Source organism: Coloeus monedula, assembly GCF_965178545.1.
Source record: "Coloeus monedula genome assembly, chromosome: 8".
NCBI classification, from domain to species: domain Eukaryota; kingdom Metazoa; phylum Chordata; class Aves; order Passeriformes; family Corvidae; genus Coloeus; species Coloeus monedula.
The window spans coordinates 19,109,586-19,130,708 of NC_138788.1; the positions used below are offsets into that span (position 1 = coordinate 19,109,586).

The 21,123-nt window shown below is 39.3% G+C and overlaps 1 protein-coding gene across 7 annotated transcripts in view; it reads left to right on the forward strand.

Moving 5' to 3' along the window:
• GBF1 (golgi brefeldin A resistant guanine nucleotide exchange factor 1) overlaps window positions 1-21,123 on the forward strand; it is a gene marked incomplete at its 5' end in the record, with an annotated part of 106,991 nt that overhangs the window by 28,633 nt on the left and 57,235 nt on the right. Inside the window, 2 exons of one of the 7 annotated variants that reach the window (XM_082286473.1) lie at window positions 6,038-6,088; window positions 6,506-6,645. The exons of 5 other annotated variants lie outside the window; for them this stretch is intronic. Of the gene's footprint in view, window positions 1-6,037; window positions 6,089-6,505; window positions 6,646-21,123 lie in introns of those variants that run through there. One more of the 7 variants, XM_082286474.1, reaches the window with a different exon arrangement.

The window sequence follows — 21,123 nt, forward strand, 5'->3', positions numbered from 1 at the left end:
AGTGGTTGGTGATATCTGAGCAGTCAGTATTTGAAATAGCAGGCATGGAATTTATCAGGCAGATTACTTGGTGATGGATTTTGGTTTTTATCGTGATAGGATGGAATTAGACTTGGTGGTAAGGAGAAGTACTCTACCAGCTGCCTGGAGAATTACTTCTTTTACAGAACAGGAAGAGTTTTCATGTTGGCAATTTGGCTTTAAGTTTTTGAAGCTTGTATATAAACTACCTTGAGGAGGGAGGATTGATGGGAGGGACTTTATTTTCTTGATAGGAAAATCCAGTCTGAAGACTGATATATGGGACGAGTTTGTGTCAGAAGAGTACTTGTTTTACTACTTTACCATTGCAAGTAAAAAAATTGTCTGATCTAGTAGTGCTTCCTCCCCCTTCAACCCCAAATAACTGTAGCATGCCTGCTTTGTCAGGACAAATACTAACTTCCCATTTCCTCCTTAAGGCTAAGTTTAAAAATGAAGGCTAGGACTTAATTGCTTTCCTTTGTGACAAGAAATTCAGTATGCCCTCTGTGAATGTGTAGGGTAACAAATATGAATGGATTTCTGAGAATTTATCAGTAAGCTTCTTCACACTGGAATTGATTAAAAATGGAGATGTAGGAGTTTTGTCATCAGCTAAGTTGGATTCTAATGGAAGATTACTTTTTCAAATTTGGTGATAGGAAATCTAGCTAACCTAGACATAAAGGCTTTAAAAAAGAAGTTGTCCTTTAGTGACCTGAAACTTCTGCAGCGTGAGCAGATGGAGGTAACCTGTTACAGGAGGTAACAGGTGCTCTCCCTGAGCAGCCAACTTCTATGCAGAAATTTCATGTTGAATTAAAGGATTTGGATACCCACCAAAAAGATATTTAGGTGAATTCATATCTAGAGGAATGGAAGCTAGAAAAATCACCATGTCAGTCTGTGTCTTAGATGTCACATTTGAGAAAATTAGGCTAAGGGCACCAATATGTAACATATTGAGAGATACAAGGTTGAAAAATACAGTAATACTGTGTAAATGGTTGTAATTCATAGTTAGCTTAGGTTTTTGTGAACAGCAAAAACTTTGTAATGTTGAAATATAGCAAATTGTTCTGCTCTTAGCTCTGCCTCTAATTAACCTTTTCTAACCCAGGAAATTATCATAGTATACAAAAGTTGATTAAACTAACCTTCAGGAACTGCCAATAATGCAATCATGTGATGTGGTGAATGGAATGTGGCAAATAGCTGATGGGTTGCTGCGAGGGGCATTGGATATGGGCCCTGTGCCTCTAAAAATTAGACAGTCCTATTAAAACAATCATGCGTTAAATAACACATCACCAGGTCCCTTTGTGTTTCTTTATTCTCATCAGGTGTCGGAAACCATTAGGATCAAAGTTTTCCTTTTCAGTTAGATAATAGGCATTATGAAGTGGAGGAGAGAGAAGAGAGACTGAGGCCAGCAGTCCTGGTACTGATTAAGGGTACCTTCCTAATTTAATTTTTTTTTTTTTTTGCTAGACAGAATCAGTGGTTTGCCTGTGTACAGCCTGCAGGCAATAGAAATAAGTTTTCATTCTAGTCTTCAGTGCCAGTAAGGTGTTTTGTAGCACTGAATGTGTATTGGTAGGCAGACTAAGTAATGAAAGGAAAAGTGTGAGATGAAGGACAGCATATAAAAGTAAAGATGAGTATGTACTTTTGCCCTCAAATTAGAATTCTACAGGTGTTGTTTTTTCCACTCTTCCTAGAGTTTCTAAAGATTATTGTTAAATTAGATGTTCAAATGCAAGTCATGCAGAGGGTGCGACAATAATATGTTTATTTATGCATGAAAATACCCAGTTTTCTGTTATCTTTGCACTATTGTTGTATTGTGTGCAAGTAATTTCCCCCCACCCTGGGCTCCTTCTGTAAGCAATCACTTTACTCTCCACTAAAAATTTATCCATACTTTAAATGTTAATTTGTTTTAAGGGAGAAGGTGATTTTAAAGCACAGCAGCTTTTCTGCATAATACCATGTATAGATTATCTTTCTTCTGTTTATCATTGTTCATTTTGAAAGTTAGTATTGAATAGTAATGTGTAAACAAAACCCTAATGAATGTCTCATTCTTATTCATTAGGTTGTATCCATTCCTCTTGCTTAGAAAAGAGGTGGTTGAGTAGGTATTGGTGGGTCCTCAAATTGTACATTAATGCTTTCCTCTGATGTCCACTTTGTTTGCAAAGAGGACTGAATGCCTCCTCTTCTTGAATACTAGAGGGATTTAACTGGAACTGAGGAACAGATATTCTACTTCTTCAGCATACATCCAAGCAGTTCTGCTTCTGAATAATGAAGTAGTATTGCTTTGATTTTTAGGACTACTTATCACTCATACCATGGTTCAGCTGCAGATTTTTATAGGCTAATGGGAGCAGAATAATTGGGAAGAATTTCGACAGTCCCTATTTCCAGTTACTGGGGAATATACTTAGGTAAAAATACAGACATGGAGTGGTTAGGGGTTTTTTTTTTCCTAGCTTTTTTGTTTTAGGTAGTTACTTAAACTGTGAGGCAGTTGTTTTCCTTATCAAAACAGTTATTCCTCCATTTATGCATTTGAAGAAAGGAACTATACAGAAAAAGAGTTCATCTGCTGAGCAAAGATCCTCCCTCATGCTATTCATATTACGGAGTTGCAATCAGCTCTAATATAGTGGAGTCCATTTGTTCTCAAATTTTTGGTTATAGTACATTAGGAGTCTGAAAAGCAACAGTAAGAGGTTTGTAACAGATGCAGAACTGTATTCAACAGTGATTTCAATGAAAATATTTCATAGCAATCTGGTGAGTAATTGTACACTATTGGTTAAATCAGTGTGAGCTACTGCTTTAGAATATTCATTTTAATAATATTATCCATACTTTGTAGCTCTCCGAAGCTCCACCTATGGTTAAGCTAGTTGTTTTTAATGCATAAATGTTTCAGTTTAAAGAGGCACAGAGCAGAGAGAGGAAACATTGCTGCTACTTTACAGGTATGGGTGTTGAAGCACAGAATTAACTTTCCAGGGTGTCTTAGGAATTCTGTGGTACACACCCTGAGGATTTATATCTGTGTTTCTTTTAGATCTAATGTGGTGTCAAACTGAAAAGCTAGTTTTTTTTCTATGTGGCCTGTTGAAGTATGTTGAAATGAGAGATTTCCTTACTGGCAGTTTTTACTTTTAATTTTATGTTTTAACTTAACCAAATAGAGAACTAAAAATAGAAGATTAAAATGAAATTCAGACACACCTGTGCTTCTCCACTCCCCTCTTCTTCTGAGACTGTAATTTTGTTTGTATAAAGGAAGAAACTGGAAGAGAGTTCTGGGCAGAGGAGTTTAGTAACTTTTTTTTTTTAATATAATCTAGGGAGCCTTTAATAATATTATTATTTTCAAAGGCATCAATTCTTAGTGGCAGTGTGGATTTGCAGTCAGTCACTTCTATTCTGAAGTATTTCTGTTATAAGGAACAGTTGTTATTCTGTATTATATTCTGTTGGACTGTACTGAATTTTTCTGAGCCTTTTGACCATGGTTTTTTGGTGTAGCTCTGTGAGTGCACAGTGCTAGAGAGGCAAGTGTGTTAAGTGCTTGAGCTCCTAAGCAGACAGTAGAGAAGAAACAGTTCTTTCACAGACTTTCTTTGCCTTTGAGCAAAGTAGAGATGTGAATGGTAGAAATTTCTGTATTTGTAGCAGGTTTGGGGCACCATCCATTTTTACTCATTGGGCATGTTGATCGAAGAAGGAAATGGAGCAGTTCTCATGGCTGGAAGATGAAGACTGGACTCTGCAACAGCTGTGGCTTCTGCAGTAATTTCCTGCTGTCCGGCTCATGCTCTGTATTAGAAGATGACAGCACTGGGCAAACTTGACTCATGAGCTAAAAACAATCTAAGGTCATCCTGGCATAGGCTTTTTGCACTTGTGATGGGAAGAAAAGTTTTGTGGAGCTTTGACATTATTACTGATAAACTTAGTGCTGGAATGGCTGGACCTGTTTTACTGGGGCCGAGTTGCTTGCGTTGAAGTGATTGGTGTGAGCTAGAAATAGCACGGTGTCACACCTCCTCCCCAGCATTTGCTCACTGTTGCTTTGGGGCTGCAGATTCACTGAGGGAATGACGTCTTCGTGAAATGACTGTGTCTTCTTCCCGATAGATGAGCGTGCCAGATGACTTGTATGGAGTCCTACCTTGCAAAGACAGAAAGCTGGAAACATCTAAAATTCTAAATATAAATTCTAAAATCCTTTTCATTCATTGATTCATATGCAGCCAAGGTCAGGGAAAGAGGTGGCTGGAAAAAAGATGCCCATGCTGGATTTAAATTTCAGGTCTACCTTCTGAACCTCCACAAGCACAGGTATAAACTAAAATTCTTTCTCAGCTACTCAGTAGCCTCTGTAAGATTAGTAATACCATTTTGTTTCTGCTATTGCTTTTCAGTTGATATATTGCACTTGGTTTAAAAATCGAAGTGTGTTTGGAGAGAGACCAGTCTTATTTCGAGAATGGCTCCTTTCTTCACTGCTGGGTTTAGTCTTTGTAGTGGGAATTCAGGCTCAAGGTGGTCATTCTTTCTCCTTGTTTTTTTTACTTCTTCTGTGAGTCTACAGAGAACTTTTGCTCCTTGGACTGGTCATTTGGCTTTTTTAAACTTAATCACTTACACACAGAAAAGGAGGATGGCATTGTTTTTTGCATCTATTGCTGCTCTCCCTGGCCTGTTCTCACCAAGGATTTGCAGAGATGATGGCAGCTTTGTCATAAACAGTAAAGCTGCCTCCTACTAATGTGAGCATGCATTGGTTAGGCTTCGAAGAGTGATGTGTAACTTGGACTCCAGTCATACCTGGTTGTCAAGAGAAAGCTCTATCTGATTTCTGCGCCTGATCAGTCACTGACTGATATGACAGCCCATGTGTCTGAAGTGTTGAGCAGCAGGTAAGTGCTGACACTTTGATTGGTCAGGCCACAGTTTGGGGATTGACAGCAATGTCTGCAATGACGTTGGAAGAGCAGCCAAGAATTTACTTTCAGTGGACAAATGGGATTAGTTACTATGTTTAGCTGACATTAAGCTATAAATTATCTGAAAGGTGGAAAGAGATTCTTCTCAGAGTTCATGTAGAATTTCCATTTACTAATCTGGCTGCACTGAGTCTGCATATTTATAAAGCTCTTCCTTTACCATGTTATATATGTTTTTGATGGATGTTCTCGGTACTTAATTTGTTACCACATTCAAAGAACCCAGTTAGAAATTAGGCCAGAGCATACCAGGTGCTGTGTAAAGTCATAAATTTAAGCCCCAAAAAGATTATATTATATTACCCTTGTTCTGAGAGTAGCCAAGTATTTGCTTAAAATTAGGCTGATGGGTATTTTTTTTTAGGATTGTGGAGTTTCCATTTATTGATAATTTAGCATTTAATGGCTGTTTAATCTAATTTTTCTGTCTTTAAAGTATTTGCAGCCACACATTTATTATAGTCATTCTTTGGTAGTTTTTCAGAGGTGGAAGACAGTTGGCCATGCTCAGCTCTCTGAAGAGAAGATGGATGGCCATTGGTGCTGTGTACACCTCTCCAGTGTCCGATACCTGCTCATAAAAAGTTCTTGTAAGCTCTGAGTCATTCTTTATCTGTTAATGAAATCACCAGGCTCAGAGTCCTCAGTTTGAGTTTTAGGGAGTTTTATTCCTAATATTCAGCCTCCTTTCGCAGCAAGAGTTAGTCATTACTTATTCTACTTAGAGGAAGTATGTAAAGCAGGTATAGCAGAGTTAACATCTAGGTATCACAAGAGCTTGCTTTCAGGGAGATGTTTGTCACAATCCCTAGAGGATGACACCTTTCTTTGTCCAGTTATAAACAGACTTTTGCCCTTTAGTCTGCCTTTATGCAATTCACAATTTAGGGGTTTGTTTTACTTGTATGATAGATTATATTTTATTTAAGTGACCTCAGACTACAAAATTTTCAAATTTTGTTGATTTTTCTGTAATTAGGTCTGACGGAAAATAGTGGGAAAATATTCTAGTCTCTGAAGAACAGGAGGTAAATATAAAATAACTGTTAGCTTTAATAAAAAAGGTGTTTTGTTAGTTGATTTCTACCCATTGCTGTTTGTGGCAGGAAGCTGCTGAGTAGCTTGTTGTACTAAAATCGTATGCAGATATGGCTTTAAGCTGTAGTATGTGGCTGCTTGGTCAATTGTTTAGTAATTGTGCAGCCACAATTCGTGTTTGAAGTTGTCCTTAGGAGAAGGAATTCAGTGTACTGCTCTGCAAACTTTTGCTGGCCTTTTATATTGCAAAGGTTTTGTGGCTGAAAAGGGACAGGTTTTGATAGCTGCTGTCTTATACCTGCCAACTGATGGAATTGGGGTGGCTGGAAAGCTGTTTTTCTTTTACTTTGCTCTCTTTTGTTGCAACTCTCTCTTTCTTGCCCTTTTTCATACCATTTGTCATACAGGTTTAATTCCATGTGTGCATTTTGAAGGATGTCCGTTGGTTTGAGTGAGGATCCTTGAGAAGTCTGATGGAGCAACTGAATAGGAAAGGAAAAGAGACTGCCTGTGCTTACAGTGGATAAGTGGCACTTCCTTGCTCTATGTATTTGGTTTATCTGTGCTCATAGTACTGGTGAATAGTCTTCTAACCAATCAGTCTAAAAACTGGCATGTTTCAGCATGCAACAGTTGTAATTCTCGTGTTGATGTACCAACTTTTAGAGAGATTTTTGATACATTTCTGACTAATATGGTATTCAAAGTGGTCAAAATTGTTGAAAAAGATTGAAATTTTTCATTCAGTGCTTTTCAGTTACTGGTTATCTAAACCTTTAGTTGTTCAGACAGAGTAGAAGTTAGAAATGACCAGCATGTGTATGCCCTATATATTTTTCCTGTGCAGAACCTAATGGTTAGATCTACAGACAGGTAAAATCTCAGAGCTTGGATTTATGCATCTCTACAGGCTTAAAACAGTATTTGCTTTCAAGTCTCATGCAAAGATTGCCATAAATAGAAGAATGGAAGGCTCAGATAATGATTCACTCTCTAGATTTAGTTGCATGCCAGTGTTAGTTGTACCAAGGGTTTTCAGTACTTTATCTGGGCAACTTTGATTTCTTGAAGCAGACTTCCTTTTCTGTATTAAATTCTTTGAATTGCTGTTACTTTTCTTATTTACTCATGTAAATTGCCATCTATCATAAAAGATCCTAAAGGTATACTCTAGTCCATTAGCTGTTTGAGTTTTGTATCTATGTTCCTTTCTTAGTTGCTGATGTCAATTTTTTTTTTGAGATTAGTTGATGTTGTTGAATTTATTTTGCAAAACAGGAGTGAGAACCCTTCTCTATAAGGCAATATTTCAATAGTGAGGTGAACCAGACTTCCCTGTCTTCCTTAGATGGTCTTGAAACCTCCATTTTTAAAAAGTTAAAAAAGGAAGACCCAGAGAACTACAAGCCAGTCAGTCCCACCTCTGTGCCCACCAAGATTATGGAGCAGATCCTCCTGGAAACTAAACTGAGGCACATGGGAAAAAAAAAGGGTGTGATTGGTTACAGTATGGCTGTACTAAGGGCAAATTGTGCTTGACAAATTTAGTGGCCTTCTACAAGGGGATTACAGTGTTAAGGATAAGGGAGAAGCAACTGATGTCATCTACCTGTATATGTGCAAAGTGTTTGACACTGTCCCACATGACATCTTGTCTCTCATCTGGAAAAACATGGATTTGATGGACGGGTCACTCAGTGGATGAGGAATTGACTGGCTGGTTGCACTCAAAGAGTTGTGGTCAACAGCTGACTGTCCAAGTGGAGACTGGTGACAGGTGGCTCAGCTGTCAGTGACAAAGTCCTCAGGGACTGGTATTGGGACTAGTGCTGTTTGACAACACTAGTTGTTGGCAATGTGGACAGTGGGATTGAGTACACCCTCAGCAAGTTTGTTGATGACACCAAACTCTGTGATGTGGTAACACACTGGAGGGAAGGAATGCCATCCAAAGGGACCTTGACAGACCTTGAGACATGGGCTGCTGTGAACCTCATGAAGTTCAACAAAGCCAAGTGCAAGGTCCTACATCTGGATTGGGGCAATCCAAACACAAATACAGGCTGGGAGGAGAGTGGATAGAGAGCAGCCCTGAGAAGGAGAAGGACTTGGGGTATTGGTTGATGGGAAGCTTGACATGACCTGGAGTATGTGGACCTGCAGTCCAGAAAGCCAGCTCTGTCCTGGGCTGCACTAAAGGCAGTGTGGCCAGCAGGCTGAGGGAGGGGATTCTGCCCCACTACTCTGTGAGACCCCACCTGGAGTGCTGCATCCAGCTCTGGGGTCCCCAGTATAACCAGCACGTGGACCTGTTGAAGCAATTTAAAGAGGAGGCCATAAAGATGCTCAGAGAGCTGGATCACCTCTCCTATGAAGACAGGCTGGGAGAGTTGAAGTTCAGCCTGGAAAGGAGAATACTCTGGAGAGACCTTACAGCACCTTCCAGTACCTAAAGGCGTGTCTACAACAGAGCTGGAGAGGGACTTTTGACAAAGACATGTAGCTGTAGGACAAGGGGGAATGGCATCAAACTGAAAGAGGGCAGGTTTAGATTAGATATAAAGAAGAAATTCTTCGCTATGAGGATGGTGAGGCACTGGTACAAGTTGCCCAGAGAACTTGGAGATGCTCAGTCCCTGTAAGTGTTCAAGGTCAGGTTGGATGCGGCTTTGAGCAACCTGGTCTAGTTGAAGGAGTTCCTACCCATGGCAGAGGGGTTGGAACTAGACGATCTTTAAGGTCTCTTCCAACCCAGACAACTCTATGATTTTATTTTTTTCAAGCTCTAGTACTTGAGCAATACTGCAATAATCATGTATGCAAATGCAATAATTTTGTAAATGACTATTTAAAAGCGGTCTGAAGCTTAAACCATTAGAGGTGTTGGAGGCAAGTATTTCCACTGAGTAAGGTTCTCTCTGCAAACATTTTTCGTTTAGAATAAGCCTTGTGAGCACTAGCTTGGGGCAGTAGATGAGACTTAAAGTGTAAGTGGTAAATTAATGTTCCCTTTTCTCTCTCTCCTTAGGGATCCCTTGATGATTTTTTTAAAACTTTTTTTTATTATTAAATGGATAAAGGCTTCCCCATGCACTTCCAGTTTCACCCACTACCTCATGCTGGCGGTAAATAGTCTGCAAAAAATGTCATTTGCTGGTGGATTGTTTTTCTGTTTATTGGAGGTGACATGAGCAGTGGGGCAGCGGCAAAGAGGCCGTGTTGCCATTGCTAAATATACATCCCTGACAGTCTGATAATGGGTTCCAGGAAGTTCAGTGGAAAATTAAAACAAAGCAACATTTATAGCTGATTGAACTTGAAAAGCAGTTTTCATGTTGAATGGCAAATATGTGGACTTCAGCATTCCAGGAGACTGATGCAGCTCCACTGGATGGGCCTGACCTTGTGTGCAGAATGGACTGTGGACACAGCAGCAGGCAGAATGGCTTCATCTATAGAGGACTTCATGGGGAGGAAAAATTTGCTATCGTGCACAGAAATAGTTCTCACATACGCCTATATTTATACAGTGTCCACAGGTCTGAATAGCATCTTTCGTATGAGGGTTTTGCAGCCTGTTAGCACTACAAGAATGTCTGGTACTGGGACTGTCTTTGTCCCTGCCAAAGCACTAAAAATACCCTTCCGTCTATCCTCTTTCTGTAGCTGTAAGCAGAGTTTACTTTTACTGGTTTTGTAAAATATGGTGAAAGTTACAAATTATGTTCTCAACAGCGGTAAGTGGAGCTTGAGTATAGAAGGCTCTATTTTCCATGTCTGCTTTTCTGCATTTAAAAAGTACCCTTCCCCCCAAACTGTAGAAACCCAGAAAACAAATAAACTTAAGAAGGTGTTTAATGCTTAATAATATTTAGTTATTTTTGATTTATGGAGACCAAACACTTCTGGAAATGAAACTTGCGAGATAGAAGAAAACCAGGTTTTTTCTCACAACATTGTGTCAACTAAGTTACCAGTTAGAGCTTTCACAAGTCGAACAGCAGGCTGCCGGCTGCATGGCTGACTTTCACTGAAAACCGGCTGCTAAAAGTAAATTTGATGAAGAATGCCTTCTTTAAGAGAATCAGAAATAGAAATTGTAAGTGAGCTACTACATGTTTTGAGTACATATTTTGGATTGGACTAGAGTAAATGTGAAAAGATGACTAATGAGTTCCACTTGGTCACAAGACTATAAGGTTTACTACTTTGTTTCTTTTGGCTGGTACTCAAGGTTGCACATTCAGTATTAAGGGTGTTCATAGATGAAAACATTTCAAGTGCTCTAGCCTCTTGCAGTGTTAGAAATTTGGCAGATATTACTTTGTTGTTGGACAAACCATAATGGTGTTCATGGATGGCTTAAAATCTTCAGACATTTTTGGTTTGCTGTTTTTAATAATAATTTTGAATCCCAAGATTTAGAGTTCAGTTTTGTGGAGTTTTAAGTATCAAACTCAATATATGTCAATTTTTAAATCAGCTATTCTAGCGTTAAAAACATTTAAACATATATGTAGCTGTATTGTCTGTCTGGTTACTTGTCCGAAAAAATACATTCAGTGGTCTGCCTATACGTGATACATGCATTTTGAATGTAGTATGTTTCACCCATTCCAAAACAGCTGGCCACCACACAAAACCCTTCCTTGAGCATCTGAAATGGTTTTAGTTGCATGGCTGTAGCATACCTTTACCTTTTAAAAGGTGCTTTGGGAATTTAGCTCTTTGACTGCTGAGGGCTGATGGAGTATAAAACGTGTGCACATTGCACCTCCTTAAATCTTGAAATTTCCTTCTTTGTCCTTTCCTTAAAAACAAACAACTCCCCAAACCAAACAAGACAAACAGGTGTAAGGGTGTGAGCTGAGCGCTTCCTTGCTGCCAGATATTTCTAATGTGAAAAAACAGCAGATTGTTTACAAATACAGAAAATGTCAACGCCATCTCCTGTCTATTCTGCCTCTGGAAGGGTTGGACAGTTCACTTAATGGATCCCTTCCCTTCTGCTCAGCCGCATGTGGTGTGACTCTACTTTTGTCTGTTTGCTTGTGTTTAGTTCATAAACTTGGATAAACTGGCACCAGTCCCTTGCATCACTCACATTTTAGTGTAACACAAATTCAAGGCTTTTTCTCTGTCATGTTTAATGTAGTGATCTGATGTAGTTCCCTCGGTTGTGAGCCACTTGCTTCCAAGTGCTTGTACTGTGTTCAGCTCTGTGCTGTATCTGCACTGAGTTTGAGGCTGCTGTTGTGCCTAGAGGACCTGCTGAGCTGTTAATAGCTTGTGACAGGCCTGTGCTCCAGTTTAAACTGATCTGTCTTTTTTTTAAGGGTCTAGAGTTTTTCAGTGAAGGCAGAAAATATTGCTGACTCAACTCCCCCTTTTTCATCTGACATTTTTACCAACTAGTCTCCACAATGCAGCTGTTTGAGTGACTATTCCTTGTTCTGTGGCACTCTGAATTAACTGTGAGCTGTAAAAGGCTGCTCCTTTTTCGACACTTAACTGCATCTAAATCTGCAGTAGACCAAAACTGAACTTCTGGAATTTTATGCCAGTAATTGGGGTTTATATTCTTTAATATCAGTGAAGTCAAGGCCAGGACCCTTACATGGGGCCTTTGCTGGGGCTATGGAGTGCAGCACTTAATCAGAAAATCAGTTTGTATCAGTCCATTTTTTGTGCTTCACTTTAACATGAATTCTTTATAAATGGCTTTCTCTCCATTTTTAAGAAGTCCTTCTGCTTGTAATGATTATTCTTGCCAAGAGTAAAGCAGTCAAATCTGTTGGAGTCTGACATACTTTTTAACCTCGGTGCAGTGAGTTATCCTTTCAAATTCCCCTGCTGCTCTCATCCTCTGAACACAGCTCATTGTAGCTGTTAGTTCCACAAGCTCGTTTAAAATGAGTAATTTATTATGAGTAATGAGGTGTGTGCTTTTAAGTGAAAGAAAACAAATCGTCTGCTCTGCAAGCCTTTCAAATTCCTGAGTGTGCTTGGAGGTATGGGTTACAGGAGAAGCAGATAGCGAGTGAAAACAACTCTATGCTGGGCTCAGCTGCTCAAAGTATTTGTGGTGTTGTGTGTTTATTTATGAGCCTGTCTTTGCTGAGGATTCGCTGCCCTGTATCCTGGTAAAAAAGACTCCCAGGCAGAATGAGGAAGCCCTCATTAATCTTCATGCTCTTGTTTAGAATTTCTTGTGCTGCCTGCTGCAGCTTCTGTTGGAGTGGGGACTGGCCTCTCGCAGTGAATTGAAATGGCTAAGATTAATATTAATCCCTTTAATACTGCAGCTCATGATATAGTCATTAGGTGACTTGGAACTAATCCTCCCCACCTAACTAGTGTGATTTATTAAATACACATGGAGGATTTAGTGTGAATACAGCTTGGTGGAATAGGCATCAAATAAATACCGCTGTGTATCTGTGTTAATGCTGGCAGATTGGGACACAATTGCAGGACAGGCTAGGAAGAAACAGGAGTGCAAGGGATACTTATCATATGGTTCAATGGAGTTTACCTTTTTTGGATTAGTAGAAATGATTTTTCTGGCTGGACACAGCATGTGCCAAGAGGTAACCACAGCCTAAATGAGGCTTACAAAATAGAACTAATAGAATGGGGGAGCATGAATACATGTATATGCTGCACTCAACAGCAGAAATTGCTCAGCTTCCTCGCTGTAACTGTGAGGAGACAGCAGATTGTCTTCATTGTCTGCCTGACCCTCCCAATGCAGGGTGCCAGTTAACATTCCCTCTGCAAACATTCGAGGTGTAGAATAGAGAGACAGTTAATTAGTACTAAGCTAATGAGCATTAGCCTGCTGTTTCAAAATAACAGAAGTTTCTGTTGCAACAGTTTGGAAAAATAGGTGGTCTTTTTTCCTTATGTGCATGATAGAGGTCTCTGTGTAATTGTTTTTGATGGGGTATTTACTAGTTTTGATTAAGAAAGGATTGTTTAAGGCAGCTGAGCAGAAAACAGTGGTGGGGGCAAGTAGTGTCTGTGTATATAGCTCTGAAGGGATGACTTCCCGACCTCAGCCCTGGTGACATACCCGTTTTGACATGGTAGGGAAGAGAGATCAAAGATAAAGTTGATCCATTTCTATATGTTGGAGGTAGGAGATTGTGAGAGTTTAGGAAATGATTTAAGTTCAGTTTAGTCAGTGACTATTAAAGCTGACAGGCTACAGGACACTGCATTGTGAGCAGCACAGGTTCCTCTGCTTATCTTCTAAGAAACCTTTATGTGAGCTGAATTAGCTGTGTAAGAGCTGGCAAGGAAAGATTAAAATCTGTATGCAAAGATTTTAAGCTCTTTATGCCTATCATTTGCTCTTTGTACTTTAAATCTTTTTAGTTTAAACCACAAAATATGGAGCTTTTCTTGAGATTGCTTCTTTTGAGATGCTTTCACTTGCTCACTCATGGGGAAAGGATGAAAATACAGACTCAACATGGCTGAACCATTAGCTCTTAACAGGTTGGGGAGTAAACTGGGTTGTGGCCAGGTTATCCTTCCCAGAATGTGGTGCAGAGGGGCAGATTTTTTAAACCAGAGCTACAGAGGCAGAGACAAGTGTGAGGGACAGAGCTTTCTGAACTGTACCTGACACAAATTCAGAAATTATTTATTAGTATATTTTATTTTTCACTTAAATTTTCAGAGAAAGAAATGGGGTTCTATGTTTAAAGGCTACTTGAACTGAAGAAGAATTATTTCTGTGGAAGGAGGACTTGCAGTTTGTCCTACTTGACTTTTTTCAATATTAGTAAGAACAGAAAGTTGCATTTCAAGTTGAAATGCTTACCTAGGCAGAGATTTGGAAGATCCTGTTTAGGATCATGTTAGTGTTTAACAGAGAAGTTGTCCTGTGCAACAGGACAGATACTGTTGAGCAACTGTGAACCAGCCTGTTACTCCACGTATCAGTCTGATACATTACTCATGTTAACTGTAGTTTTTCCAAGATATTTTTTGCTTCTTCCTGCTCCTGAGCTTTATTAACCAAACCCTTTTTAACCAGCTGTGCTGCTTCCACAACTCCTACATACTCTTACCTTTTTTTTTTTTTTTTTTTAATGTCTGTACTTGTAATTTCTGCCCTATTCGGAAGACTTCTGCTTTTGAATTGAATTTTCTTTGAGACATTACCCAATTCAGACCAGACTGAGATCTGTGTTGCTAGGTTGTTAGCCTTTAAAAGGGGACATAGGACACCTCATGGATTTACCTTTTGTCGCTTGGGATCCAAGTATGAAGTTGTCTGATGCTTCAAGTGTGATTTGTGTTGTTTTGAACCATGTAAGAGAAAGCCAGCTATGTTTGATTATAATGGTAGTAAATAATTTTTTAGTGAGATGACTTTAAATGTCTGGCCTGTTTCAAAGAGGGGATGGGACTCTTTCAGTTCAGTTGTCTTTATCAGTCAATGTGGGAATACAGCTGTGACTTCTCATAAGGGATGCAAGGTCATGCACTAACTCTTCAGAGACCATATACAATTTCTGATAGAATAAATCTGGTTGTAGCTAAGGAAATTCAAAGTATGCTAAATATGAAGCTTGCTGAAATGTGTGTTTTGATCTTGTACATTTGGGGGTTTTAGTTATAGATTGTCATTTGTTCTGAAATAACATTGTCCAATACAAAATCGTAAGATTGTCAAAATAATTGTTGTCCTGTTAATGATAAAACAAAGCAACATAAATTTAGTTGATAAATCTAGATTTCGGATTTTACTGAGTAATAGTAACAGATTCCTAACATTCATGTGTTTTCCTCTCTGACTATGAAGTATGCTCATCCCAAGCCCCCCTCTGCCCGCCAGCACTGCTACAGTTCTTCAGTGGCTATAAGAGGACAGAGCAAAAGATTTGTTTTAAAGACAGTGGAATTTCAGACTGTCAGAGGATGTGTGGATCCTCCTATAAGTCTCATCTCTTCTGGGTTGCTGAGTTGATTGTTACTCCAAAAACATACTAGAAAGCTAAGAAACTGCTAGGGCTTATTAGAAATTAAAATTTTAGTGTAGAGCAGAACAAGATAGAGTTTTTGCTTCTAAAAAGGCTAATAATGACGAGGCAGGGAGGTTTTTCTGTTAGTTTACCTGGTGGCTGTTCATACTCTAGTCAAGTAACAACTGCAGTTGTTATTTCTGTTTGTCTGTGAAAAGAACTTTGCTTTATCCTGGTTGCTTGCTATCCAAATAGTTCACATTTGTATATGCTGATGTTTGTCCAGTGACTGTGAGAGTTATTTAGGATACAGTGAGGAAGAAGAATTGGGGGCTTTTGTGTGTGAAAAGGAGCATTGACTATGCAAAGGGTAACAGCATGGCATAGTGACTATTAGTACAGTTAGAGCAGGTGTAACTCAGCTGAATCCTGTTAGAATGCAATTATACATTAATTCATATAGTAACAAGTAAAATGTAAAGGGTCTGATATTTTGTAAATGATCCCCACCAATGACTTTCTAAAGCAAATAAATGCCTGTAAATTCAGTTAATAAATGGTGTGTGGTGTTTTGACTAAAAGTATTTAGAATTAAAAAGAAATCTAAAAATACAATTTTTTGTTTTGTTTTAAAAGTCATAAGAACTTGGCTTCTTTGTAAGCAAGGCAGCTGCTTGCACTTCTGTGGAGAACCAGAAAATAAAAGGGACTGCTTCCCACAAGGTCCCAGAAGGTAATCGTTACTGAGGGAAAACATTGTAAAAGTGGTTTAGATTATTACAAGTTCCATTTTTCTCCTTTCTAAGAGTTCCGTTTAGTACCTGAAATTCCTGAAATTAAATAGCACCATAGTCCAAATCAAGCATACTTCAGGAACCTTCCCTGATGGCATAGTTAATAGTGAATATTGATGTCTTGAACTGTAGTTTCTAGTATCTTCTGAAATCTCGCTAAGCAGCCGCAGTGATCATCATTCACACACATGTGAAAGAATGAAGGCTGCACTCTGATATGTTCTCAAGTAATTTTTCCCCTCCCCTGGCACATTATATGAGGTACCTTAAAATGAACAGCTGAATAAGCTCTTCAGTCTGTGTCTGGTTTTGATGGCCTCCAGCACTGGAAGCCATGAGTAAAACCTTAAAGTCATGAGAACTTGGACAATTAATTTTAGAGTTGTTTAAAGTAGTTTGGCATCATTGAAGTTTCAGTTTTTCAAGCGGGCCTCTAAATCTAAAGGATAGAAATATTTAGCAGAAAACTAAGCCCCTGGTAATCACTGGATTCTCATTGGGTCTGTAGAATTGCAAGAATAGCACAATGGCTGAGGCTGGAATGGACCTCCAGAGGTCTTCTGGTCCAAGTGGCCTGCTTAAGCAGGGCTGCTCTGAGCTGGTGGCTCAGGGCTATGTCCAGGCAGCTGTTTACTATCTCCAGGGATGGGGACTGCACATCAAGATGCCTTGAATTATTGGAAGCTACCCACCCAGACCCCTTCCACTTCTTCCACTGTGTCGTGTTGACACTTAGTGGTCTTTTAAGTAGTTTGTTTTTCACGGTGTGTGGAAACAATTTTTTTTTTTTCTTAAAGAAATCTTTTTATCAGTTTCTTAGCTAATATCTAACAACATTCAGTGGAATGTAGGTGGCCCTCCTCTCTGAGGCAAAAAGGAATGTATCTGTAGGTCAAACTGCAGTTCTGTAATCTGTGAAATTTAAAAATTAGGTGCAAGTATATATTGCTCTAGTGATAGTTGGGACAGGAAGTACCAAGTCACTGTCAGTATATTTAAAAGAATATAAATGAATGCCTGATTGCCTTTCAGCCTAAGAAAATAAGCTCGCGAAGTATTTTACTTTCACGTGATATGTCTCATGGGATGAATCATGGCTGTTTTACTTGGAGTCTTGAAGACACTGGGGAAAGATGGGTTTAGGCATTTTTTTGTTGTTTTGTGGGTTTTTTTGTTTGTTTCTTTTGTGGTTTTTTTGTTTGTTTTCAAATTCGTGTGTTCATTAATGAGGACAACTTGGAGTGTGAAAGTAGGTACTTACGGTCAGATGGGACATTTGTTACATAGCCATGGTGAGAGCAAGTGATTAATACCTTGCTATGAGGGTCTTCTAACCTTTTAAGTTAGTTTATGCAGTGAAATGGATAGTGAGTGATTTACTGTAATCTACTAACCCTGCATTTGCTAGTTCCTGTCAAGGAAGGATGGCTACAAAACAGTCCTTATATAGTTGAACAGAACTTTGTAGGCATTTAGGAAATAAAGGCAATAAACGAGATAAAGACTAGTATAGTTAATGAAGGTCTTCCCTTCCTGCCTTCTTCTTAAATATGGACACCTTATAATCCCCTTTTGAAAAGAGCAGAGCAGAAGTTTTCTGTCCCTACCTGGAACAGTGTTGGGCATAATGGAGATGACGGTAATTGTATGTCTCCTTCTGCTTTAGATATTTTGTCTGCCAGCTTTCTGCTTCTCCTTGTGTAGTTCAGTGAAAAAATGCTTTGAGGAGAAGGAATTGTTCTATATTTGATTTGTGCTATTTACTAGTCATCTAGGGATGATAAGTGTAAGTGCTAGCCTCTCTGTGCCTTTTTGTATTGATAACCCCTCTTGAGATCTCTCAGCTCAGTGAAGATACATCTTTCTTTTTTTTTTTCCTCCTTTTTTTTAAAGGCTTTCCTGTCAATCTGTAATGGAACGGTCTTTGGTGAGTGGGAGCTAATAGCAGTCTTCTACTACCTAAAGAAGGATCACAAAAAAGACAGAGCCGCTTATATGGGCCAGGAGATCCCTAGTCATGAATATGGATTAATTCCAGTTGTACTTAGGGGGAAAAATCTTAAGAGAGAGAGTTAAATACTGGGACAAGGGAAGAGAGACTGGAATCTCCATCCATAGAGATTTTTAAAGTTTGACTGAACAAGGCCTTGAAGCAACCTGTTAGAACTCCAAAACAGTCTTTGAATTGAATTGAAGTTGGTTGAAGTAGGTGACCTCCAGAGAACTCTTCCAATCCAAACCTTTCTATGGTCATATGCTGGTTATCTTATTAGTGCCTAATCTCCATTTTGTATTTATGTCTGATCAGAGAAGTGCTGCCTGTTTGTTTGAAACATAATCAGCTGATCTTTAAAGTGCACATATTCTTCCCTGTTCACTCTGTACAGTTGCTCTTTTTATGTACTTGGATGGCACAGATGTCTTAAGTGTCAACTCAGGTAACTTCCATGCTGACACATCTAGTCTTAAGCAGCAGAATTACCTCTGTAAGATAATAGGCTTGGCTTTCCAGGATGTTCCAAAAAATGTGGGAGCAAGAAAGGGAAGGACTACTTCCTTCCGTTTCCCGCAGCACCTCTTCTCTGCTTGAAATGTGAAGTGAGTCTGAAGGATTCTGCTGGTCTCTTGAGCATGTCACTATCCATTTGAAGGAACCTAGCAGGTGAAGCTAATATATAAGGAGCATTTCATTTTCTCCTACTCTCTCAGATGCACACAGTTGTGGATGTTTGTACTCAACGGAACCAGTGTGAAATTTAGTCACAGCCACAGCATGTGTTCTAATTTTCCAGGGAAACTTTCTCCCAGCTGTGGATTAACCCTTTCTCCACTCTTCTTTCTGCCTCTCCAGCTTTTGGGAAATTTCAGTGAGCAGTTTCTGTGACCAAGGAAGCCTTGAGAGCTGGAAGAAGAATTAGTTCTCAGTGGTTGTCTGGGGGGAGGAAATTGGATTAAGGAAGAATGGGTGTTGATGGGATGTGTGTAGGAGATTTTATTTTGGAGTTTTTTAGTTTCTTTAAAAAAATTGGAACAACTGTATTTTTGCACCTCTCCAGTTTTGTCCTATGCTATGACTAAACTAAACTGAAGTTACATTGCTGCCAGCAGCCTGAAGGTGCAGCTTACCTAGTGTGAGTGCTGCCATAGTGTTGTGGAGGTTCGGACCACAGTAAAGATGCATTCACTTTAGGAGTTTTGCTGTTCTAACTCATAGGCTTAAATTGGATTCTTAAGGGAGGTGGTACAGATGCTGTATTGACCAGGACTAAAGGGAGTACCTTTTTTTCTTTTTTCAAGCAGACATGCTAAGAGTGAGAGCATTTCCTCTTTGTGGAAGGAATCTGCTTGCAGGTATATTGTTACAGTTTTGCAACCACTTCTTGAAGCCTATTATAGTGAGGAATAAATGTGTTTGACATTCTTTCTTTGCAGTATTTTTTATTTGGAATTATATTTTGAGTTACCTGTGTGTCCTTCTGTAAAAGAAGGGGAGCTTCCTGTCAGCAGGAATGTATATTTCTAGATTTTAAATCCTAATGTTACTGTGGTAAACAACCATGGTCTGTAATGTCTGGTAATAAAGCGATTCCAAATCATATGTCAGTGGTGAGTCATATTTTACCATTCTTTGAAAGAGCTTTGTCACAAGTGTGGAAAGTAATGCCTGCTCAGCATTGCCCACGGTGACCATCAGGAGGCAGACAGAGGGGGAATAAGGTACTGGGTTGTAGGGGACTTGGTGCTTTGTAGAACGCTGTCTTCAGCTGCTCTTTCTCGTTGGCCGTATTAAGTTGTGTTGTGGCTTCCTTTGTCCACTACTGCTCTTTTCACTCATTTTTCTATTTGGATTCTTTTTGTACTGAGATTCAGTCGTTCACAGAGCAGCAAAATGACATCTCCAGACTGCCTACTGCCAGATCACAGCAGTTTCAATTAGAAACTTAAAAGCTGAAGCAGGTGCTGGAAACTCTATTCTCCCTTTGGTCTGGTTCACTGAGTGCCAGCCTTCAGCTGAGGAATGGGGAAGGGAGAAGAATTGATTTTGTGACTGAAATCTTGGACTGATTAATATTTGCATTTCTTCAAATAGTATTGTGAAAGCTCCATAAATTAAATCTGAATGTAGTGGAGTGTCAGGTTGTTGCAGTGTGACTTGTTTTAGATCTGAAGTTATGACTCTGGGCCAAGATGCTGTTTGTTTGTTAGCATTATTATCTGCAGCAGATGTAATATCTTTTTAAGAGACCACAGGAACAACATACTCTATTTCTGGTAGTTTTCTTAAAGTTTCCAAATTTGGTAAACTGTGGAGGGTTTGGCTTGGGATTTTTTTGTTTGTGTTTTGGTTTGGTTTGTTCTTTTCCAGTTCAGTTACAGCCTGAGTCTGCAGTTTCTGTTTAGAAAACTGATTTAGAAAATCAAGAATGTTTTCTTGGTATAGTTCTGGAGTGAGGTTCTGCTTGGTATTTATTGATTGCTGCTACTAATCAATAGAAAATCTGGGAGGGGAAATTCTCTCCACTCAGTGGAGTTAGAGTGCCTACATGTACAATAACAGAGGGATTTTTCTGTTCCTTTTAAGCAAAAGTCAGAATTTGAATAATTTAAGTAGGAAGAGACCCTTGGAGTTCAGATACTCAGCTGAATGCAGAACCTACTTGGAAGTGAGATTGTGTACAGGGTTAAAGCCTGCTGAATTCTGACTGTTTCCAGGGACAGAGCTTCTACAGCTTCTCTCAGCAAACTGTACTGGTGTTTGACCACCCTTCTTTAGAAAATACCTTTCACAATACCTAATTGGCATTCCCCATGTAGCTTCATCACTGCATCTTATACTATTCTGCACTCTTGCATTACTTTATTCCTATTAGAAGAGATGTTTTTCCTAAGATTGTAAGGTTATCTTTCCATTCTCATGTGATTTGGCATGTTTGGACTGGCTGGAGACTTTTTCATACACTATTTGGGAGAAAAGGGACAAGGAATGCTTCTGCTTCTGGCATTTTGAAGGACTTGTGTTGATTCAATTATGGCCCTGCAAGCTCTGGGGTTTCTTGACTTGTGGTGTGTAACAACAGTAACAATTGTGGTATAACAGTGTAACACTGAGTCGTGATTATCAGCTGAATTTGGATGTTTGGTTCCAAAACTTGACCTAGAAATCTCAGTAGACTTTTGAGTACAAGGCATTTACTTCTCTGGTTATTGCTCAGCATTGACAGGTGGAAGTGCAGGAGGAGAAAGCCTCACAGC